Source organism: Tupaia chinensis, unplaced genomic scaffold (assembly GCF_000334495.1).
Source record: "Tupaia chinensis unplaced genomic scaffold, TupChi_1.0 Scaffold000078_1, whole genome shotgun sequence".
In the NCBI taxonomy this organism is placed as follows: Eukaryota; Metazoa; Chordata; class Mammalia; order Scandentia; family Tupaiidae; genus Tupaia; species Tupaia belangeri.
In genome coordinates this window covers 7116893-7142718 of record NW_006159539.1, presented here as the reverse complement: position 1 = coordinate 7142718, position 25826 = coordinate 7116893, and positions in this window count along the sequence as shown.

Below are 25826 nucleotides of genomic sequence, written 5' to 3'. Positions count from 1 at the left end.
TTTTCTGCTTTTATTTTACTTCCTTTCATATTTCTTAAAATGCTTATTTAAAAATTCTAACTGAATTTGCAAATAGCTAACTTTCCCTAAGAAATACACCTTAAGTACTATACTGTGGACTACCCACAGTTTGAGAGTGAAATGCTTTTGCTAACTTTCCCTAAAAAATACACATTAAGTACTATACTGAGGACTACCCACAGTTTGAGAGTGAAATGCTTTTATTGTTATTGATATTCTGTCTTTAAACTCCTAAGTAACTCTTTAATCGCTTAAACATGATAATGGGCTTGTCTTTTTTTTTTTTTTTTTCCCTCTTGAGATTCTTCATGGTTAATCTTTGAGAAAACAACTTAACTGTAGGCTAATATTTCAAGATGCTTTTTAGGGTGGCCATGGACTGTTCCACAGGTCACACTTCACACACCCACACAGGGTGTCATTCACAATGTAAAATTCAGGGTGGGAGGAGCTTTGTGAATATCACCCCTTGAACAAGTGCTGTATAAAACCTGCAAGAACTTAGTTGGAGATTTCACAACAGGGCTCATGTTTTGCTTCAGTAACACCAGTACCATAATTTTAGCTTCGAAGAACAATTCTGTAGAAAATAATAAATCCGTGAACTCTCATCCATGGTGAAAAATTGGGAACAGAGATTGTATTTTAGTTTTCAGCTCCATTATAAAAAATTATTATAAATTTCATAAATATAGATATCACATATCTCAAATAGAGGTACTGATATTAATAATCTATGCACTTGCCAGAGAGACAGAGGCAGAAAGTGAGGAATCACCCCCCCAGGAGAGATGGCCATACCACAGTCCCTTCTCCTTCATTCTCATCTTCAATTTCCGGGCACACATGCACATGCTGTCAGCATGAATTTCAAGGCGCCAGGTCCAAGACTCAAACCACAGTCGACCTCATAGGAGTCCAGCACTTTTATCACTACACCACCTGCTGGCCTCTGGTCTATATTTTTAAGCCAAGGATTTTACATTGTTATACTGATTCTGATTATAAAATTTTATATTGCTACTTATCCATATCCACAAAAATGAGAACATATTAAAAAAACAAAATAATTACGGATTTTTTTCCTTTTGTTAAATCATTCTTATAGTTCATAGTTGCAAATAATTTCTTTTTCTGATGCAACCAAACAAAAACTATTACAGTTCCTAGGAAATAGACATTTGGTCCTTTTCAAAGTCAGAACATTGGGCCAGTTAGTTAACATGCTGGATGTCATGTGGCCAACTTCGTGGTTTGAGTCTCAGAGTCAATGACTTGACAAACACACTGGTGTGCGTGTGTGTGTGTGTGTGGGGGGGGTAGTGTGTGTGTGAATATGTCCCAAACCCACAAAAGGGGGAGAGATAGAGAAGAGGAGATTGCAGCATGACCATCCTTCATGGGCTGGGGTGCTTTCTCACTATCCCGCTCCTCCCATGAGTACAAGTGCACTCTGGAAAATTTGCTTTTAAAAGGTCAGAACATTATTCTTTTCACTGAGATAAGCTTTTTTTCTCAAAAAGATTTATTCAATTTTTTTAAATTATTATTTTAAATAAAGGGAAAGTAAGAAAGTAAGCCTTCACGTCTAAAATTCAAACTGCTATCAGCCGTGTGGGAACCCAGTGCCCCAACCACCATGCCACCTGCTGGCCCCGAGATAATATTTTTTTTTAAAGGGCATTTCAAATATAGTAAGTGGTCCACCCTAATTCACTGTGCATTCTTTGTTACAGGTTGTTCCAGACTCTTCTTATCACTTTATCACTTTGCGTCTTGTTATCCTATGAATTTTCCAAGGTATGGTATGTGAAGCCTCCCAGACTGGTTAACCACCATCAGCAAGAATAGAGGCAATTTCTTCTCTCTCACCAGCAGTGATAATCCAAGAGAAGGCTGGTTTTCATACAGGAAGCAGAAACCAGCAACGGGTGGTTTTCAGTCATTTCGACAGCACCTCACTGAGCTGGCACCTCTTTCTAAAGCACAGCGGGAAAATTGCTCTGTTGTCAATCCACACACGAGGACATGTAGTCTTTTTAAGCCTTTCCCTCAAAAGCTTGCCTAATTTATGATAAAGCCAGTAGACCACAGAGCAGTAAAATGTGTAATGAGGTCATCTGGTTTCACATAGATGTTGTTCGAATTTGGTTGTGGTTTTTTGTTTCATTTTGTTTGTTTGCTTGTTTTTCTTCTTGTTTTTGCTTGTCTTGTTCTAAGATAGGGTCTCATCACATCACAACTCCTGTCTCAGCCTCTCAACTAGAATTACAGAACCATAATACTGTGTTTGACCATAGGTTAGACTGGGAATCCAACCCAGGTCTCCCATGTGGCCCAAGCCCGTGGAGGACAGCATCTCAGCAGCCCATACCACCATGGCTGAGCCTTAGTCATGTTTGAAGAATCTAGATTATATGTATTATAGAATACACTGTCTATGGTTTTAGGGAAGTTTTTATAAAGCAGATTTTCCTGCTAAGATCTGGGTAGATTCTCATTCCTGATCGCAAGACCAATAAGTATCCTTGATAATGTCAGATCCCTTCAAAAGGATGAAAATTCTGGGCAGTAGATGGCATAGTGGTTAAGGTGTGGGACTCCCATGTGGCTGACCATGGTTCAAGTCCTAGACCTGGCAGCTTAAAATCCACATCAGGCGCGTGTGTGTGTATGCATGCCCCAAATCCCGAGGAGAATGGAGGTGAAATGACTGCAGCAGGGCCAGCCTCCCTGGGGATGATTTTTCAATTCCTGTCTGTCTCTTCCGTGCGTGCATGCAACCTATGGAAAAAATCCCTCAAAAAAATAAATAAATAGACTGGAAATTGTAAGTATAAACAGATAAGACAAAAAGAAAATGTTTCATTTCACGCCACAGTGCAGACACTGGTGATAGTTCAGTGAGGATATATCTGAAGAATTAATGTAAATATTTGATTCTAGGCTGATTTATTCTCCTGGAAAATAAACATACCATAAATGATAACTGATGAACACGATGTCTGACTCCAGTAAAATCCCTGTATCTGTTATTTAGAACTGATTGTGTGTGGTATAGATTTTGGTTTCAAGAAAACTCAGAAAATTATTATTTGAAGAGAATAATTAGCTTTTCAGTTTATAAAATTGATATCATTGGTTGCCTCAGGTAGTCCCTAAGTTTCTCTCTTCTATGGTCTTTATTGATTTCATACTTATTATGTATTACTAAAATGGAAAATGTTGGCCAAATAAAATCTAGAGACTTGACATTGCTTTTAACAAGAAGCATGCATCAATATATGTGAGTAATGTCTTCAGATGTTTTTTAAAGGTTTGGACCTTTTTTTTTTTTTTTCACTTTGATTTCCACAGTCCTATATCTAATCCTCCTGCCCTAACCCATGGAAGCTAGAGATATCTTGGAGATGGGAGAAGTAAGTCAGGTCAGAAAGGATATTTAGGATCATGGCTACAAAAAATATTGTAAATTCTTTGACATTTATTTGTATGGTTTGTGAGTCACTTGCAGTTAATAAAATGTGGTAGAGATGAAATTCAAGGATATGTCAGAATAGAACAGGGGATATAGTTTCTGTCTGGTCAACTGAATCACAAGCCCTAGAAATCCAAGCCATCATGGAGGAAGTTTTTAAGGGGCAGCCATGACGTGAGGGAGAAAAAGCCACACAGAAAAGTTACAGGTCAGTACTCAACCACCAGACATGTGAGGGAACACATCTTAAAAGAACTCCCATGGAACCAGCAAATGGTCATGGTTACGTTGCTGGACTCCCATGTAGTTGACTGTGGGTCAAGTCCTGGACCCAGCAGCTTAACTCTCACACCAGGCATATGTGTGTGCGTGCCCAAGATCTGGACAGGAGAGCGGAGGAGAAGAGAATGTGGGATGGCCATCCCCCCAGGAGTGATTTCTCACTTTCTGTCTCTTTGTCTCTCTCTGTCTCCTCGGTAAGCACATGCATATTACAGCAAAAATCTCTCTCTCTTAAAAACAAGAACTCTATGCCCAGCTTTTGAGTCAGCATCTGCCATTCAATTTTGCTGGCTATGATTACAAATACCATAGAATAGAGATAAGCTGCTGCCACTATACTCTGGCCATAATAAGATGGAGTTTTTATGCCAATAAGTTTTTTTTTTTTTGTAAAAGAATTGTATATTGAATTTTATTTATTATTATTATTTTTAATTTGCTACAGGACACATGGACTCACCAGAAAGACAGAGGGAGAAACAGAAAGCAAGGCACTAGGTTCAGAACTCAGACTGTGGTGGGCCACATAAGAGTCCAGCACCTGCACCACCACGCCACCAGTTAACCCTGCCAGTAAGGTTTTGGAGTCCTATGTTAACATATTAGTAGTTACTCAAACAAAGGCAGAGGCATTAATATTCCTATATATGCAAAGATAGATGAATATACTCAAATATGGGGGCAATAGTTTACTCACTGATTTCCAAGCTGACTCTGAGTTTTAAACCTTTACTCTGAACTTCCCAAACATGTCTCCCTCCTTAGGGAGAAAAAGAAAGATTCCAGTGGATCTTTTAAGCTACAAGATATTAGAAGTAATATTGATAAAACAAGCTAATCTGCAATTTTTAAGTAAAATTCCTGGTGTAAATGTCAAGGAGTGGGGCCAGCAGGTGGCATGGTGGTTAAAGGTGCTGGACTCCTACACGGCTGACCACAGTTCAAGTCCTGGACCTTGCTTTCTCAATTTCCCTCTCTCTCTCTTCTTGTCTCTCTCTGGTCAAATTAAAATAATGATAATAATAAAGTAAAATTTTAAAAAATGTCAAGGAGTTATGTTACACACTCAAAATAATATGGAAAATGCAAAAAAGGTAAGTTGAGGCATGTGGACATTCTCTGGATCATACTTTGCACCTCCTTGTCTATCTAAAATAGTGTTATGCTTTAATTTACTATAGGTTACATGTGCTCAACAAAGAGACAGGGAGGGGAACCAGCAGTTGGCGTAATGGCTATGTCGCTGGACTCCCACGTAGTCGACCGCAGTTCGCGTCCTGGACCCGGTGGCTTAAAACTCACGCCGGGAGCGTGTGCATGCGTGCCCATGATCCCGAGAGGAGAATGGAGGAGAAGGGATTGCGGCGTGACCATCCCCCTTGGGGGGTGATTTCTCGCTTTCTGTCTCTATGTCTCTCTCTGTCTGTCTGGCGAGCGCACGCGCCCTATAGTGAAAAATCTCTCCAAAAAAAAAGAGACAGGGAGAGCAAGTGAGAAACCACCTTCCAGGGGGAACAGCCATGCTATTAGTAATAATAATCCCTTCTCCATTCTCCTCTTGGGATTTTGGGTACTCATGCACATGACCCAGTGTGCTTTTCAAGTCACCATGCCCAGAACTTGAACTGCACTATCGGCCGTGTGGGCATCTAGTCACCTTAACTATCTTTGCCACTTACTGACCCATGAATTGTTATTTTTTTCAGTGGAAGAGATTTAAGAAAATCTGTATGAACTATAAACAACAAAGAGAGAAGGAAAAAATGAGAAGGACAGAGAATTAATAAATCCACTGTATCATGCTGGAGATAAAAATGAAATTCAGGTCACAGAGCCAAGACATTAAAGCTGGAAGAATAAGAGGCAAATAAAAACTGTCTGAGTTCATTTGGGCTGTGCAGTGTTTTTTAATCTGTTGCCTCAAATCCTCCTTCATGGTAAGGCTCACTTACTTTTATGGGCCACCAGAGATATACTACCTGGCTGAGTCTGCCAGGCTTCGACTGACATTTTGCAGTGATCTTTATCAGGGAGCTTCTACATCTCATACACAGTGAATCTCAGAATTTCAACAGTCTATAGATTTGGGCAAAGGTGACTAAGTGCACAAAAACATCATAGCTATAGAAACATAACTGGCCAAGTTTAAGTTTCTGGATTTAGAGCAAAGTAGATAGCTACTGAGAATGCTTTGCAATTAATCAGTTCTAATATAAAGAATGACTTAACTTTAGGGTCAACAGTTGGCAAAGCAGTTACTTTGCTAGACTCCCACACGGCCGATAGTGGTTTGAGTCCTGGACTCGGCAGCTTGAAAATCATACCACACACATGTGCCTGTGTGTCCAAGATCCCAGGAGGAGAATGGAGAAGGGGACTGTAGCATGGCCATCCGCCTGGGGGATGATTTCTCATTTTTCCTCTCACTGTCTCTTTCTCTCTCCAGTGAGTGCACATGCCATCAGGCAGATATCTCTGAAAAAAAAAAAATAAAAAGAATGACTCAGCTTCAGCCTAACCCAACACAAAATGAACCCACTGAGGTGAAGACTAGTAATGGACATTGAAGCTGTTCAGCAGAGGATGTAGTGAAGAGGGTCAGATCAAGTCAAGATCAGACTACCATTTTAACCCCCATGGTCAGAAATTCAATTAGCCAAGAGTTGATATTTAATCATCATCATGTTTGTCATTTATCCTATGTAGTTTTCTGCTTTAAAACCATCTCTTTCATGGTGAAGGGTCCATCATCTCTAACCTGCATTTTGGTTTTATCAATCCCTAAGGTTAAAGGAATGCTTTTAGGTATGTTCACAGAAAGGAACCTAAATCAGGTAGACTGTATATTTTTATGTATGCAGTTAAAAAAAAAACAAGGATGGGGCCAGCAGGTAGCATGGTGGTTAAGGTACTGGACTCCCATATGGCTGACCATGGTTTGAGTCCCAGACCTGGCAGCTTGTTTTCTACCTTCCCATGTCTGTTTCTGTCTGTCTGTCTCTCTGGTGAGTACATGTGCCCTTTAGCAAACTGAAACATAATAATAATAAATTAATAATTCTTTTTGTTTGTTTTAGAGAAATATTTGCTATAGGGCACATGTGCCTGCCAGAAAGACAGAGATAGAAAGTGAGAAATCATTCCCCAGGGGACGGAGATGCTGCAATCCCTTCTTCATTCTCCTCTTGGGATTTGGGGCATGCACATCCATGTGCCTGGTGTGAGTTTCAAGTTGCCAGGTATAGGACTTAAATGATGGTCAACTACATAGGAGTCCAGTGCCTTAACCATTATACCACCTGCTAGCCCAAACAATTCTAATTATATTTATTTATTTATTTATATAACTAAGATAGAGTTATTCATAGTCTTTCCAAGAAGCCTGGACAACCAGGTTTGGAAAGTGGGCCAAAAGTCATATGGCCAGAGCCATAGCCCAAATAATGACTTAGAACCACTCCAATGAAAACAGGGCTGCTTACCCTACACAAAGGACATCAGATACTGCTGCTGACACTGCTGAGCCCTGTAAGGCAGGGATTCTTGTGATCAAGTTAACCTTGTAGAAACACTGTATAGTGTCCTGCTTCTTTGTGGTATACTCTGCAGATCAAAGTCTGAGCAGATGCATCTGACTGGTCAAGCCTAAGCTTTTGTCTATCTGATTGGCTAAGCTTGGGTCATGTACTGAGGCCTAGCTGCAAGGGGTCCTGAGAAAGTTAGTATCTAAAATTTTCAGCTTCTACTTCTCACCAAGATGCAAAAGATATGTAACTACTCATATATAGGAATGGAATTTGAATGCTGAAAGAACAAAGAATGACAAGTTCATACCAAAGTTGCCAATAACAGGATAAAAATTTTGTTAGACACATTGCATATGCTTTCTTATTAATTTCTGCAACAACCCCGAGGTTGCTCACTTGCTCTCTCTGTCCCTCTTCCCTTTCCACCCTCTGCAAGTTCACATGCCCTCTAGCAAATTAGATAGAAAAAAATACTGGGGCCACAGGTGGTGTGGTGGTTAAGGCATTGGACTGCCACATGGCTGACAATGGTTCGAATCCCAGACCTTGTGGCTTGTTTTCCCACTTTCTTTCTCTCTCTCTGGTTAAGAACGCTGGACTCCCACATGGTCAACAATGGTTTGAGTCCCAGACCTGGCGGCTTGCTTTCTCACTTTCCCTCTCTCTCTCTCCATCTCTCTGTCCCTCTGTGGTCAAATTAAAATAAATAAATGAATGGGTAAAGTAAAAAAAAAAAATCTTTCAAAAATAATAATAAATAAAACTAAGTAATTATTTTTTATAAAAAGGAAAAATATTTATGAAACCTTATAATCAGAAGAAGCAGAAAGTATTATTATTTCCATAAATTATAGGCAAAGAAACTGAAGCACAGAGAGGTTAAACGGTTCTTCTGCACTGACACAGCTCCACATGGGAGAACAAGATGTAACCCAAGCAGGCCAACTCCCTGGGCTACAATCTCAACTATTACATTGCCCGCCCTCTTCATTTGTCATGTGCAATTTGTGCCCTTGGGGTGATCAGAGATCTCATCACAGACACATAGATTGTGAGAGGTGGGACCTCAGGTCAACTGGTCACTAAGCCCTTCTCAGTGTACAGCCTGAAGCCATAATCAGGTGATCTTTTAAATTGTAAATAAACTTGATTCCTTCCATTTTTAAAAAATAATTATTTTATTTAGTTTTCTATGTGTGTGTGTGTGCGCGTGTGTGTGTGCGCGCGTGCGTGCGTGCGTGTATAAAGGGACGGACAGAGAGAGAAAGTGAGAAAGCAGAGGAACACAAATCAGGTAGACTGTATGTTTTTATGTATGCAGTTAAAAAAAACAAGGATGGGGTCAGCAGGTAGCATGGTGGTTAAGGTGCTGAACTCCCATATGGCTGGCCATTGTTTGAGTCCCAGACCTGACAGCTTGCTTTTTCCCTTCCCATGTCTGTCTTCTCTGTCTGTCTGTCTCTCTAGTGAGTACATGTGCCCTTGAGCAATTTAAAAAAAATAGTAATAAATTAAGCAATTTTTTTTTCTTGGAGTCTATGTGGGAGTCCAACGCCCTTATCCATCATACCACCTGCCAGCCCTGATTCGTCCATGTTTGAGATGGTATTTTTCTGACAGATTCTCCTGGGAATTCATCCGATGAGAAAACTTCATATATTCATTTTGTATGCATGTCTATCTCAGTTTAACTTTACAGAGACTTGAACATGGTTCATTTTCAGTATATCTTGTTTCATAGCTCAGCTTCTGGATTTGCTAAACCTAGTCACACAGAGAGAAGATGGTGGTAAATTACCAAAATTATCTTATGGGAGGTAAATTTAGGACAAATAAAGATGATAGGGAGCTTGTTACCTCAAGACAGTAAAAATGTAAATTGGTTCAGAGAAGGCTGAGATGAATTCGTAAACGGTAGCCCTTGAAGATGTTATTAAGGAAAATTGCACAGAGGAGAAATACATTCCTATCCTATTTATGAAATTTTGTCCAGTTTATACATTTTATCATTTTATTATTTTTGAAATGGTTCTTTCTCTCCCACCAGTCTTCTAATGAAAGAAGGGGACTCTTGGCCTCCTGATATTAGTGTAATTGATAGTCAAATTCTGCAGAAAGTTAGAAAACCATTGGCACAGGTCACCTGTGTGGTGGCAGAGTGAACCCCACTTTCCCCATGTGTTTTGAGGCTTCTATCAGGTCAAATATTCCAGTTCACAATGAAAACTTAGCAAGGGGCCAGCAGTTAGCATAATGGCTATGTCGGTGAACTCCCAGGTAGCCGACTGCTGTTTGAGTCCCAGACCCAGTGGCTTAAACTCATGCCGGGTGCATGTGCATGCATGCCCAAGATCCTGAGAGGAGAATTGAGTAGAAGTGACTGCGGTGTGGCCATCCCCCCTGGGGGGTGATTTCTCACTTTCTATCTCTCTATCTCTCTCTGTCTTTCTGGCGAGCACACGCTCCCTATAGCAAAAACCTCTCCCAAAAAAAACAAAAACAAAAACAAAAACAAAAAAACTTAGCAATAAAGCAGTAGCTCAAAAATGTATTTCTTGCTCCAACCTGAATGCTGGAAGGAAAAAGACGGTCTGATATTAGCACAAATTTATTTATCACTCAGATAAAAAGCAGGTGAAAGTACTTATCAAGGAATTATTTGTTCTGATTATAAGAAGTGTTGGAGTACATAGAACTCTATCCTTTCTTTAATTGTTTACAACTTAATTTCTTTATTTTATTATCTTATTTTATTTATTTTTTTGTTAGGGTATATGCAATCATCTGAAAGAGAGAAAGAAAAAGAAAGGGAGAAACCATCCCCCAGGGGGTACAGCCGTACTGGAATCCTTTCTTCATTTCTCCTCTCAGAACTTTGAGCATGTAGGCACAGGCATGCATGTATTTCTCAAGCCCCCCATTCGGGACTCAAACCATACAGTCGACTATCTGGGATCCAGCCACCTTAGCCACCACATCACCTGACTGTCCCAGTTTTAGCATTCTTAGTGGTTCTTATTTAAAACAATTATACTATTAGTGGTTGCCAAGTAGCAGTCTTTGAATGCCATCATTTTTTCCTCCATTTCATTGGAATTCTTCTGTTAAAAAAGTGCTTTTCTTCTGCAACCTTAATTTACCCATTATGTGTTAGTCTCCAGGAGGACCCCTAGGTTCTTATTTTATCCCTATGGGTTACTATACTTATTTATGCTGCTGCTCAGTTTGTTACATATTTGATTAGTTCAATTCCCTTCAATTTAGCTTCTCTGTCCTTTAACCTAGGTCCTCATTTTGTATTAGCCTGGTCTTAAAGTAAACTGTTTCGGGACCAACAGGTGACATAATGGCTATGTCACTGGACTCCCACATGGCCAACTGCAGTTAGAATCCCAGACCCAGAAGCTTGAAACTCAAGTTGGGCATGCATGTGTGTGCATGCCAAAAATCCTGAGAGGAGAATGGAGTAGGGATTGTGGTGTGGCCATCTGCCTTGGTGGGCGTGGGGGGGGAGGTGATTTCTCCTTTTCTCTCTGTCTCTCCAGTGAGTGCACACGCCCTATAGCAGGAATCTCTCTCTCTCAAAAAAAAATCATCCATTTCTCAGAGCACTGATTTCTTTGAGAATGTGTTTTATTTAAAGTGATGTGTTTATTCTGTTTCTGTTTCTTTTTCTTTTTATGTAATATTTGATCATCTACTATCAGGTTGTCAGGAAAGTCACGAGTATTTTTCTATGCAAAACTGCATCATGACTTTGCAGACAACTCAGTGTATTTATGGCACTGATTATGGTACTCTGGAACTAAACATGTGGTTTTTATTTTTACACCAGGTTTCTACAGTAAAAGGCGTGGTACAACATACAAATCGTCACACAAGGTACACATGGCATATTTCTAGGAGGTTAAACATAAGGTGCTGTGGGTTGCAGAAAAGGAAAAAATCCATTCACTCTATGAAGGTTCACGAGGGATCTAAAGGAAAAATAGTATTTGAACTACTAAGGAGGATCTGAATAGAGAAAAATGGGAGGGAAGGAAATGTAGTCCCATAAAGAAAATCGTTGGCTCATTACTGAAATAATGGATACATATTTACCAACTAAATTTATCTATAATTATTTTTATTAAAATAGATCTATACATTGCTAAACATTAAGGAATTGAGCAAATTATAGATTATACTATTTTACACGAGTCTGAGAAATGTTCAGGCTAGAAGAAATTGACATTACATTTAAATTGATCAAGTCTTCATATATATTCTTCACCATGCAAACAAATATGGGAAACACTCATTTGCCATATTTTCCTAAAGGGGGAGGAATGGGGTGGAGGGCAGGATGAGCACAGAGCTCCGCTAGTTGAATGCAATGTTTTGATCCAGTGGGATTGGATAAAAATAGCCTTTCTTTTGGAGCTATCCCCACCAGTGCTTCATGCTTCCTTGTTTTTGTTTGTTTGTTATTGTTTGTTTTGTTTTGTTTTGTTTTGGGGAACAGGGTGTGTGCACTCACCGGAGAGAGAGAGAGAGAAGGTGAGAAATCAACCACCAGAAGGGAACGGCCACAGTACAATCCATTCTCCTCTCAGGATTTTGGGCATGTAAGCACACATGCGTGGTATGATTCTCAAGCAGGTCCGGTACTTGAACTACATAGTCAGTCACATGGGATCCAGTTGCCTTAAACTCCATGCTACCTCCTGGTCCCCTTGTGGCCTTTCTGAGATACTGCATTTTGATCCAGCCACAGTGGTGTAAGCAGCAGGGCACCACCACTATGTGATGCTGGAAAGTCCAGGTCCCGGAAAACGCTACACGCACCAGGCACAGGGGTATATGCCTATGGAGGCTGGGGGGAATATATCTTGGCATGGCAAGACCTGCTCAAAGATATCTATGTAAATGCGTATCTTTCTACTCAGCCACTGCACCATAATAGCAACACCTGTGCCCTGCAAGGCTGGAAGCTACATAACTGACACTGATTTAAATCTCTAGGCAAGCTTGAAAACACTGGGTGCATACATGGGTGCTGAGGAAAGGGGATCACAGCAAGATAAAACCCTACTGCGGTCTTTCTTTCTTTTTCTTCCCCTCCCTTGCATGTGTGTGCTGTCATTAAAACATAAAAAGAAAAATATACCTCTCTCCCTCTCTCTTGGTCTCTCTCCTTCCCTTCCCACTCCTTATAAAAAATACTATAATCAAAGATTGTCTTTGTCCCTGTCCTGTCTTTCCAGTCTGTGTCTATTTGTAGCTCTCTGCCGTATATATAATATAATATACACACACATATATATGTATATACATATTACTTTTAAAATATATATACTATACATAAATATATAGTATGCATGCTATATATCTAATATGTGTGTGTGTGCGTATATGTATAGTTTTGCCATAGAGCACGTACACTCACCGCAGAGAGACAATGAAAAGCAAAGTGAGAAATCACCCTCCCCGGGTGGGCAGCCACACCGCAATCCCCTCTCCTCCACCATTCTCCTGGTATTTTGGGCATGCATGCACACGAGCCTGCGTGATTTTCAAGCCAGCAGGTATGGGACCTGAACCATGGTCAGCCATGTGGGAGTACAGTGTCTTAACTGCAATGCCACTTGCTGCTCCCTCTCAGCCCCATTTTGAATAACCTTATATCTTTTGCTCTCTGATTCCATCACCACCACCGACAACTGATGTAGTCACTTGCACTTATACCAAACTGCTTTCTTTTAATAATCCTTTCCCCCTTTTTTCTATGTGTGGATGTGTGTTTTTTATTTTTTAAAAGGTTTCTGCCATAAGGTACATGCGCTCATTGGAGAGACAGAGAGAGGGAAAGTGAGAGATAACACCTAGGGGGGATAGCCACACACCACAATCCCTTCTCTTTGGGTTTTGGGCATGTACATGCACCTACCTGGCATGATTTTCAAGCCTGCAGGTGTAGGATTTGAACCATGGTTGGCTATGTGGGAATCCAGTGCCTTAACCACACCACCTACTGATCCAGGATTTAAAAACAAAAAAAAATTAAATGGCCAGAAGGTGCATGCATCTGCCAAAGAGAGACAGTGAGAGAGGGAGAAGTAGAAAGCACCTCTTAATGGGGTGTGGTCACATCAAAACCCCTTCTCCTCCATTTCTCTATCCTGTCAGGATTTGGGGCATGCATGCACATGCATCTGGCATGGTTGTGAAGCCACTAGGTCTAGGATTCATCCTCAATAGGCCATGTGAGATCTGGCTCCTTCAATTTTCTGGACTATGGGGCCAGTCCTTATCTGGATTTTAAAGCTATCTCCTAGGAATTTGAAGATTTTCCCACACATCTCTCCCCCTTCCATTTAAAGTAGTTTCTGATACCATAAAGCAGATGCAGAGATGTATTTTACATAGTATCTCAGGTAGGTGGGGTACAAGGACGACTCTCCATCCTTGATGCTATTCTGTCTCTAGGCCTGACCCAGAAGGAAAGCTGGTTCTGGTTGATTTCCAGTATCAGGACAGTCATAGGACTGGCCCCTGTTCTCCACCCCTGCCCATCTTGGCTCCTATGGGAGATCTTGGCTATGACTGCTGAAGACAGATGAGTCTTTGCATGCTAATGGAGGCAGAAGAACTTTCCCTGGATACATCGTCCTCTTAGGGTCTCTACTTCCTTCTCCCTGAACCTGAGGTCCTGGTTCATGAACTTGGGGCAGAGTGAAAAATACTTGCCCAGAAAAGTACTTGGTAAACTGTGTGAATACTTTTTCATGTGTCTCATGCAATGCTTGGAACACATTTGTACTAGAAAATTATTTGTTTACCTGAAATATAAGTGGGTATCCTGTATTTCACCTGGGAACTGCACGCTCAGGGAAAATGAAGTCAACACTGACCTCCTACCTCTGACGCCTCCTTCCTAATGCCCAGAGGTGCCAACACTTCCTCCTCTGGAATGCCTTGTGGATCGGACCCTGCATGCTCAACAATCATGTAGATTGGTAGATAAATTGGACATTGTGGGAATTTATAATCAGATGGTGTATATAAACTCCATGAGACAAATTACCCATATTAGTTTTTATTTAAACTATAATTGAATATGTGAATAGAAAATTAGTGTAATGTATTGATACCATCTGCTGCTACAATTTTAGACTAGTCTTTTAAATCTGTCTTAATTTAAACAAGATCGAATTTTCCTCCTCATGTGATTTTTGTCTCATTAATTAGTCTGTTTTCCCTCAGATACCACTGTGCTGACCACGATTGTAAGTGGATTTAATAATTTGTCGATAATAAAGCAGGTATGTTGTCATCAACAAGCCAAAGTCCTTCCTTGTTATACTGATGCTGAAATTCAATGGATCACCTGCACACCACAACTGAGCAATTTCCAGTGAGAAGTTGTATCTCTCAGGAGTCTATTTACTTGTTATTTTCATTTGTATTCATTTATTTTTTTGAGAGAGGGTGCCTGTACTCACCAGAAAGACAGAGAGAGAAAAAGTGAGAAATCACTTCGCAGGGGAGATGGCCACGCTACAATCCTTTCTCCTCCACTCTCCTCTCAGGATTTTGGGCACATACATTTTGTGCCCAGTGTAAGCTTCAAGCCACCAGGTCTGGGACTCAAACTGAAGTTGACTATGTGAGAGTCTATTACCTTCACCACTACACCACCTGCTGGCCCTCCCAGGAGTGTATTTAAGTAGATGGGAATTTACTCACTCATGCATTCCTCCTGTATCTCTTTATTAACTACCTACTATGCACCAGGGACTTACTGGGTACTAAGAATAGAAAGAGATATAAGACACAGTCTTGGCATCGATAGCATCTTGATCCAGTGAGGGATGAGCCCTATAAACAAGTAACAGTACTATGATTCAGTAACGGGCAATTACAGTGCTCTTTGTACACAGAGAAAAAGTCCCTGATCCACTATAAGAGAAATGAGCAGAGAGAAATAAGTAAAGAGGCAGCAGGAAAAGGGATCTGACACAATCCCATTTCCTAGCTGTATGGTTTAGCGGAGAGTAATTTAGACTTGTGTAGGACTTTGTGGAGTAAGAAGTACAGTCACAGATTTTCACACACACACACACCACTGTGGAAAGGAACAGTATGAGGTTGTCTTTAAGGACACAGAAGCGCAAAGTAGAAGAAAGATCAAAGACAGTGGGATTTGCATCTCAGGAGCTCATCAAAGATAGCAGAGAAGTGGGACATGGTCACGTTAATACTGGATGCAGAGGAACAGAACTGTCAAATAGATGAGTGAATTCAAAAATAAGAAAAGATCTCTGTTCTGTTTTATGTCCAGTTCCCTAAGAGGTTGTATCAGTCAGCTATTGCAGTTTGACAAATATCTACAAAATCTTCTGGCGTGTACCATTTGGCATTTATTTTGCTTACAGATTAACAAATTGGTTATGGCAGCTCTGTTTCAGGATACAGGTCTCCATCATGTGTTCCATTTGGAAGCCCAGCAATTCATAACAGGTAGAAAACTCCACGTATGGTGATCAGAAACGCACAGTACTCCTTAAGGCCTAGACTCAGGATTCAGACACTGTCACTTCTACTCACTTGCCATCAGCCAAAACAAGTGCAGAGCCCAGCTCAGTATCAATGGAGCAAGGAGATTATTTCCTCTGATGGAGGAAGAGAGAAGAAGGGGTGAAAACTGGTTGAATGACGAATCCACTCCTAGGATGGTAAACACTATGAGACAGTAATACAAGGTGCTGCAGCAGAAGAGCTTGAGACAGTCTCACTAAGACCTTGAATCCCCTCTTAGAAGAAAGGGAACAGAAAATGCCTTCCCTGTGTTGCCTAGAACAATAAGCAAACCATGCAGCATGATGCCTGACATACTGCAAGTGCTAGTAATATTGCACTGTCTTGGCAGCTTTGGTTATATCCATCATCTACTTGGACAATACCCATTGGATATAAAGGTCACCATTTACTGAAGGGTTACAATTCACCCTTTCTATCTCAATTAATCCTAATAATCACCCCATAAAATAGATACTACTTTTCCTATTTTGTGAATAAGAAAGCTTAGGCTGGAGATGCTGAATCATGAGGCCAAGAACCCTGGTAAGAGTCAGAAGAGGCAGTATCAGAAGCCAAATGGGTATGGTATGAAGCTCATGGCTTTCCACATCTCTGCACTATGCTGTATGAACTCAGGTCTCTTCTTCTGGAGAGTTATTCTCTTCTGTTTTCCTCCAGGGATGGCAGAGAATACTCAGAAGTCAGCTCCCAGCTGTGGCCATACAAAACCTGGAAGAAACCTTTATGGGATGAATTAAACAGCTCTCCCTGTGAGAATTTGGTGAAGGAATTGCAACCAGGACTAATGAAGTCCAGAAAACTGTCTCTTGCAAGAGGTGTGGAGAAAGCACTGCTTGCCTACCTCTAGGCAGTCCCCAGGGAGTCCTACTAAAAGGGAGGAAGACTAGGGCTATCACTAGCACTGTGTGCTGACAGGCAAGGTGACAGGGATGATGGGCTCCAGCTGCAGTCTTGAAGTCTGACTACTTCCAGGAGCACTCTATTTTTCAGGGTCCTGGCTCTTTGAATGGCCTTGTCAGCTGCTGCTGAGTCAGGGTGGGTATTAAAATCACTGTGGTGCTGTAGACATGAGAGATTGGAAAGAGAGGCAATCTCCACAGCTCTTCTGCTTGCTGGGTTTTCTACGCAGAGCCCCATGGCCACACCCAGGCCTTGGGACTCTACCTCTGTCCTCTCTCACCTGCTAGACAGCACAATCAACTCCTGGGAAGGAGCCTGGCCTGCCTGGAACCTTCGCCTCCACAATGTGGCACTGGACCTTTTAAAATGCACAGAGTAGAGGAGATGCAGCATGTCTGATTTAACAGGTCATTGTGAAGAAGCTGGTGACAGTGGTTGACGCTTGATATTACCAGACCACGTCGTGGGCCACACCCTGCTTCTCAAGGATGGATACACACACACACACACACACACCCACACCCACACAGGGGACAGTGGTAGGTAGAGCACCCAAGTCTCCTTTAGTGATGATCGTTAGCTTGGATTACACCCAAACACCACTGATGGGTTCTCTGGGAATCAGGGCCAGAGTGAGTGGCCAAGGACCACATGAAAAGGCCCTTCCTGCTTCTTCAGCCTAAATCAAGCAATTGGGATTTGATGATCCTCTTACAGTAGGTAACGGCAAAATGCATGGGAGACACAAGGGTGAATGAGCATGTGTGCCCAGGAGGAGAGAGAATGTGTGAGGGGTGTCTCAGCCACCAGGCTGCTCCAACCAAGTATGGCAACTGGGATGAGTGTAAGACGGAGGAGGAGATCACCCCAGGAGGCATCCCTGTCTAATATGCAGTGTGCATGGGCCAGAAGAGCAACAATCCTCTACACACCACCTTTCCCTCACTGTTAGCTGGCACCCACCACCCCTCAGGCATCAGGCTGGACCTTGAGTGTTCAAACATGAATAACGCATAATGTCTGTCTTCCAACAATAGATTTTCTCTTAAGGGAGACAGATGTTTTAACAAGTCCAGCAGTCAGGAGATGGTATGTAGGTTAAGGCACTGGATCCCATATGGCCAGCTGCACAATTTGAGTCCCAGATCCAACAGCCTGAAAATCATGCCAAGCGTGTATGTGTGCATACTCAAAATCCCAAGAAGAAACTAAAGGAGAAGGGACTGTGGTGTGGCCATGCTCCCTGGGGGGCGTTTCTTACTCCGTCAACCCCTATCTGTCTCGCTTTGGTGAGCACACACATCCTATAGCAAAAACAAAAAACAGACATGTTCCAATGGTGTGGTGAAAACCCATGCTTCTTTTTGGAAGCTTTCCCTGGTCCCAACTCTGTACCGGCCCCCTCTTTTCATATTCTTAGCTGAGTAGTGCCAGGTAACCTTTCTGTGCCTTTGTTTTTCACCTGGGAAATAGGCACATTATTCCCACCTTAGAAGGTGATTATAAGGATCAAACTAAAATTATTTCACTTTCTTCAGCTTGTGATAGCATCCACCTTATTATTCTCAATCCATGTATCTCTAGTGTGCACCTTTTTAAAAAAAAATATGTCCTTCCTGAGTCATATAATTAGTTTTCCAACCATTTCAATTGGTTGGGGAAAAAAATATATATAGGATCCCATTTGCTTATGAAGTCAAATGGTCAGCACAGTTCAGTAGTCCATTTCTTCTTTTTTTTTTTTTTTGGAGAGGTTTTTGCTATAGGGCGTGCGTGCTCGCCAGAAAGACAGAGAGAGACAGAGAGCAAAAAATCACCCCCTGCAGGGATGACCATGCTACAATCCTTTCTCCTCCTTTCTCCTCTCAGGATCTTAGGCACGCATACACAGGTGTCTGGCACAAGTTCAAGCCATCGGGTCCAGGACTCGAACCATGGTCGACTACATGGGAGTCCAGCGACATAGCCATTGTGCTAACTGCTGGTCCCTCAGTAGTCCATTTCTGATGAATACACTGACCATGCATCTCTATTTGATTTTTTATTTATCATCACGGTGGGGAGGGGGAGTGATATCTCAGTCACATTGTGAGACTTTAGCTTACTCTAGTTATCCAGAAATGAGATAAGTTAATAAAATAGCCAATCTGGAACTACACCACTAGTCAAAATAAAATAAAATAAAATATAAAAAATCCAGTGATTGCCTCTGTACCCTATGTTTAGACATATTGACATTTTTGTACAAGTCTTAACTGATTCATCTCCTAAGTGAAATTACAAATAAATACTATACTTACCATGCTTACACTACGCAATTGCTTTCAGTTATTCAATGCTGGATAAAACAGTGAGCAGCCAGAGTTCCTCATGAGAAAATTAACTGCTCTCGAAAAGAAGAAAAATGGAAGTATGCCACTTTGTACACAATCTGCAATCTTGGGCTCAACAGTATTAATGTTTTTAATTTCTCTTTGAGCAGCAAGAGAAACAAGAGCAATTAGTGATCCATTTTTCACATCCTCAGTCTTTGAGGTTTGGTAGAAGGCTGAGCAACTGAGGGGTATTATTCTGATTTCAGAAACACAACCTCCTAGAGAACAGCACTTGGGTAGAAGCTTGAAAGCACTTTATTTCTGAGGTTTTTATTCTGTGAAGCGTTAATAGAAGTCAGAGCTCTGGGTCAGAGCATAAGATGCTGAAGGTGTAGATCATTTATTTACTTTCAGGCAGGTGAAGGCCAAGCCTTCCATCAGGAGGGAGCTTTAAGTAACCATGCCAACATTCTTGGCATCTAGTGGGGTGTTTGAAATATGGGCCCATCTTGACAAGTGACTCACATTTCACAGGTCACCAGGACACCTGTTTGCTTTGGTTCTTGAAGGAATCATCTAGCTTTCCTGATTCCCAGTTCCCTCAACTGTAAGGCAGAAGAGTTGAGCTGAATGTTCCCTATGTGTTTTCAATATCTATGCTTCTGCAGCTCTCAGTGATTATGCCAGCTGGCCAAGTATGTTTGTTCAAAAGTTATTTTACTGATGATGAAAAAATTATATTTATAATTTTGTCTTTTAAATGTGTTTTGGGAAAGATACAAACCAGTGTCTTTCAAGTCTGGCTGTGCATTGGAATTACCTGGGGAGTTATTTGGTTTTTAACTAAACTTTCATCTGAGAATAAATTCACATAAATATAGGAGACTGCACCAACTGGGGAGTTTACACAGAGCGAACACAACCATGGAAGTAGTCAGACTGAGAAACAGTACACTGCCACTTTCCGGATCCCAAGTCCTACAGCAAATCCACTGAATGATGATCTGTAGGGCACCACTGTTTCGTTTTGCATTCTTTAAGGATTTTGCCATAAGGCACATGCACTTGCTGGAGAGAGACAAAGAGAAACAGAGAGAAAGAGAGAAATCACCCCCCCCCCAGGGGGCATGGCATGCCACAATCTCTTCTCCAGGGATGTGAGGCACACAGGCACACATACCTGGCATGTTTTCTAAGCCACAGGGTCCAGGAATCAAACTGTGGTCTGTTAGGTGGGATTCTAGTGCCTTCATCACCATGCCACTTGCTGACCCTGGGACCATAGTTTTTAGTAGACTCTCTGATGTAACTGACCCAACCAAACTGACCTTGTCATTTGGAAACACTGACATAGTTTTTTGTTGTTTGAATAAACACAAAAATTCTGCTCCACACGGAGAAGGACCCCAGGTGCTACATTAGATGTGAAAGCATGAAGCCCTGCGTTAGAAATCTTGCCAGCATGGAGGAGTTATCCTACAACCATGGGCTCATTCCTGGGCCCAAAAGTCTGCTCTAGGCATTGCAGATGGGTGCTAATTGTAATTCCTCAAGGGGATCCTGCCATGGTGGCACTGTTTGAATGCCAAGTCAGCCTCATGTACAAACGCACATTCATTCCATCCCCCTTGCCACGTAGGCTTCATCCTAAGATTAACACCAATTCCAACACAACCGACAAGCCATGGCTGAATTCATACTGGTGGCTCTTGGGGCCAATGCTAGGATTTGCCTTAGTTCCAATGTTAATCATTTCTACTTGCATTATGGAGGTTCTAGAAAACTCTTTGTAGAGTTTTCTAACTCTTTGAGATCAGAAGAAAACATGACTTTGTATATTGTGTTTACAGAGTAAATACCTTGAATCTAGAAATGAGGTTTGGGATATACAGAAGTACAAAAAGCTACATTTACATGTGTTGGTTCAGAATTTTTGATACAGTAGATCTTATTTGAAAAATACTAGTTATCTTTTAGAGTGTAAAAGTGTTACATAAGTTTACCCTCTCCTCTGATATGTCTATTTTTTGTGGTTAATTGTGGGGGCAAGTAGAATCACTGTGTCTCACAGTCGTGGATCCTCCTCGCATTTTATTTCATTTTATTATGCTTTTAGCTTTCACATTTTGGAGATGGGAGGTGTTAGTGCTTTCTACCTGATGTACCTAGTCTTATGAGAAATTTATAACACAGACAATGGATATGACAGAGGTGAAAAATAATTGAGGCCAAAAGATGTATTAAATAATTACTTCTCACTGCTACCCACAACATCAAGGTTACATGTTTATGCATAAGAATACTTACAAAACGGCATGAAAATACAATACATATACATACATTGTCTTTAATAGGCATTCTGGGCACAGGCTCTCCGGTGCTTGAAGCATGAGTTACTGGGTCTAGGAGGTTGAAAATGAGGACAGAGCAAGGAGGAATGGCAATGAGTCGCTCGGGGATCATGTGACACCTCTCTCTCTCTTTGTGTGTGTGTGTGTGTGTGTGTGTTTAATAGATTTTTGCTGTAGAGTGCATGCACTCACCAGAGAGACAGAAAGCGAGAAGTAACACCACCACCACCACCACCTCCCTCCCCACCCCCACCCCCCCGGGAGGATGGCTACACCACAATCCCTTCTTCTCTTGGGACTTTGGGGATGCACACATACATGCCCGGCATGAGTTTTAAGGTGCTGAGTCTGGAACTCGAACCACGGTGGACTACGTGGGAATCCAGTGACATAACCATTATGCCATCTGATGGTCCTGTTATACCTCTCTTTGAGACAACAGATCTCCACCAGGGTCACTGTGCCTTTCAGGGGCTATTTAGCAATGCCTGGAGATCTATGGCTATCACAATGGGGGAGGGCATCTAGCATGTAGAGGCCAGAGACTCCAGTAACCATCTTACAGTAGAAGAGGCCATCCTCTACAAAAAAAGAATCACTCAGTCCAAAATGCCGAACCATGCCAAGCTTGAGAAACCCTGGTTTAGGAAACGATATTCAAAACCACACAGAGACCAGATTTTCTGTAAAAACAATAGGAAAGACTAAATTGTTTCTACTTGGATTAAACAACACCATGCTAAGGAAACCATGTACTGGGAGGGGCTTGCTTAGATTCTAAAGTAGCTCCCCTCGGGGCTCTGTTGGAAAATGGAGCTAGGAGAAAGCCAAGTCCTCTTTGGAACTCAGGTTATTGCGCCTTTGTAATCTGCTCTACCCCAGCACCCTCCCCTCCCTCCTAACACTTCTCTGAGGGCAGAATTTGCTATTCTAATGAGAAATCAGCACACAAACTAAAAAATGATAGCAATGCAAAATGCATCCCTCTTGAGCAAAGTTAATTTAGGTGTATAAAATCTCAATTCAAATACTGTCTTTTTTTTTTTTTCCTCAAGAATCCTGACTTTGAATAAATGTGGCTGCCATGGTGTCCCTAGGAGAGAGTTGCTAAGGAAACCAAAGCCAACCCCACTGCCAATTCACTCAATCCCCACGGAATACCATTATGGCCCATCAGTCATTTTGAGAGTTAGCGACACCACAGTGAACAAAATGACGACTTTATCTGTTTATCCCAGGAGAGCAGTTCCAAGAAAGAGATTTACCCAATGCCATCAGATTATCTAATGGCCCCTCCTGGTAATGAGACAGAAAATGAATGTCACTCACAGAAATGCTACCTTGGAATACATTTACAAATCCTTAATATCGTAATTTTCAAAACACAATGTGTACTTCCTTGTAGACCACAGGAATGCATCCACAATGATAACTGTAGGTAAAGCCAATTATGTGCTGCCTATCAGTGGTTACTGTTTGAAGCACAATGTATTAATGTAAATATAATCCTTGTTTAGTTGCTACCAAAGCTGAAAAAAGCTCATGAAACATTCCCATAGTGTGCTAGACACAGGATGTATTTATTAGTGTTTTTTCTTTTCTTTTTCTCTTTTTAAAAAATTTTCCTAGACGGTGTATGTGCTCATCAGAGAGAGAGAGAGAGACAGAGAGAGGAGAAAGCAAGAAAGCACCTCCCATGAGGCACGGTCATGCAGCAATCCCTTCTCCTCTGACTTTCCTCCTTTAGGTATTTTAGGCATACATGCACACATGCTTGGTGTGTCTCAAACTGCTGCATCCTGGACTCGAACAGCACAGTCAGTCCTATGGAATCCAGCTGTCTTAACCAGCAGGCCTCAGGCTGGCCTTTTTGGTGTACTTTTTACAGTGTGATTACATGTAGAATATTGTACCAGGTGATAGCCAAGGACACTTTTCAGTCAATGTGACCAGGATTACAATGCTGTAGAACAGTTGTCAGAAACTGGAATGGATTACCTGATAGAATCTCTCTCTCTCTCTCTCATATATATATATATATATATATATATTCTTTTTTTAAAGAGAGATTTTTGCTATAGGGCACATGTGCTGCTCACCAGAAAGACAGAAAGCAAGAAATCACCCTCAGGGGGATAGCCACACCATCATCCCTTCTCCTCCACTCTCCTCTCAGGTTTTTGGGCATGCATGCGTATGTACCTGGAGTGAGTTTTAAGCCACCAGGTCTGGGAGTCAAACTGCAGTCATCCATGTGGGAGTCCAGTGATGCAACCATTATGCCATCTGCTAGTCCCCTGATAGAGTATATTAAGGAGAGTAAAAGCTCTTTGTCTCCTAATACCTACAGGGGTATCTTAGTAGTGAGCCTGGGTCCCCACCTGGAGCCACAGCAGCTGAAACACAGAAGTGTTCTAGGTTCCTGCAGAGAGAGGCCTGGCTAGCTCCTCCTATCAGCACTGGAGCCTGAGCTGACTGACCCCCTTTGCATATGTGCTCAGTAGTCTCAGGGGTTCGTTTCCCAAAAAACACCAATTGTGTGCTGCAGCCTTGCAACCCCTTGACTTCCTCTGCATTCCTATTGTCATCCTGTGCCCTGGAGTTTGTTTCCTGCCTGCCTGCCTGATGCAGATGCCATACACTCTAAGCCTTGCACCCCTACGGGGCCCCCACTCTGCCGCCCACCAGCCTCAGTTCACAGGCTGTTACTGTTTGTGCACCCATGGACCCTCCATGGCTCCAGCAAGTCAGCTAGCTCTCCTGCCATGTGGTGGGATTCAAGAATGCCTTCTCCAATGATATGGGCCTCTTCCAACTGAGTCCTTCTTGGGGGTGTTCCCTCTCAGTCCCAGGTTACCCTCTAGAGTTTTCTTTCCATCTTTATCATTATTCTCCATGCATAGCTTAATAATGACTTACATTACACTACTCACATGTAAATTACGTCATAGTGTCTGTCTTCTGGATGGACCCAGAATACAATGTCCTTCTCCCTGCTCTCCCCATCACCCTGGAATTTATGTCACATCATAGGTGCTGATGTCATTTGTTTTGATGGATTTACAAAAACTAAAAATATATACAGACTCAGAGACTGCAGGTGGCATGGGTTGGGGCACTGGACTCCCACAGGGCTGACCATGGTTCATATCCAGGACTCAATGGTTTGGGGCACATGCCAGGTGTGTGTGCATGCATGTCCAAAATCCCAAGAGGAAAACGGAGGAGAAGGGAATGGAGCATGACTGTCCACTCTGGGTGGTGATTTCTCACTTGCCCTCTCTCTGGGGAATGAATGTGCCCTGTGGCAAAAAAATAAAAATATACACAGGCTGTTAGAACTATTCCACCTTTCCCAGTGACCTCTGGGAGGTCACAGGTAGATGGCTCTGCAGAGACCTCAAAGCGAGCACAGCTTTCTTGCCCTCCCTTCTCTTAAGGAATGCAGGCACATTTCGGACAGGAAGCCCTTTGTTTCAACAAATTACAAGTGATCTCTTAACAGAATATCACATCAGAGCTGTGGTTCTGTGTTCCCTAGTAAAGCAGATCACTTCTCTCTGCTACGCGTGTGTTAGTCCCATGCCTAAACATCCTTTCCTTGTCGTTGTGTGTGTGTGTGTGTGTGTGTGTGTGTGTGTGTGTATGTGGTACAATTACTACTGCACAGCGGTTACTATGTATTGGGCACTATTTTATGTCTTTATATATTAACTCATGTTATTCTAACCACCCTACCAGACAGGTACAATTATACTCCCACTTAAAAACAAGGACATTAGGGCCATGAGAGCTTAGTTTAACTCGCCCACAGTCTCAAAGCCTCTTGACATTTCTCAATTCACCTGTGCCAATATTAGGGTTGACTTCATTATATCTAAAATAATAAGAGACAATAAGAAGTTAATGAGTCAGTGACCCTGGGGGGAGTGCCTTTTTATTATGCATGATTAAGTATGGAAAAATGTAAATTATAAACACGATGAATTCTGTTTTCTCATTTGCTTTAGCCTGGTGTGTTGAAAGAATGAAAATAAAGACCAGATTGAGTTTATCGTCTCCCTCCTCCCTTTCCCAGGCTAATGAGTCAATCCCTCTCCAGACACAAAATCTCTTACTTCACAGGAATGTTTGTAAGAGACCAGAAAGATATCAGCCTGAAGCAAGGCCATCTAGAAACTCAAAATCACAAGAACTTAGGACCACAGCAAATAGAACTAGGAGTTTAGGGGTAGGATAACGTGATAATCGATTAAAACTATACAGAATATTTTGAGAGTGAAAGGAGAACTGTTATAATTTTTTTGGACGGGTGGGGTTGCCATAGGACATGTGTGCTTGCTAGAGACAGAAAAGAGACAGGGAAAGA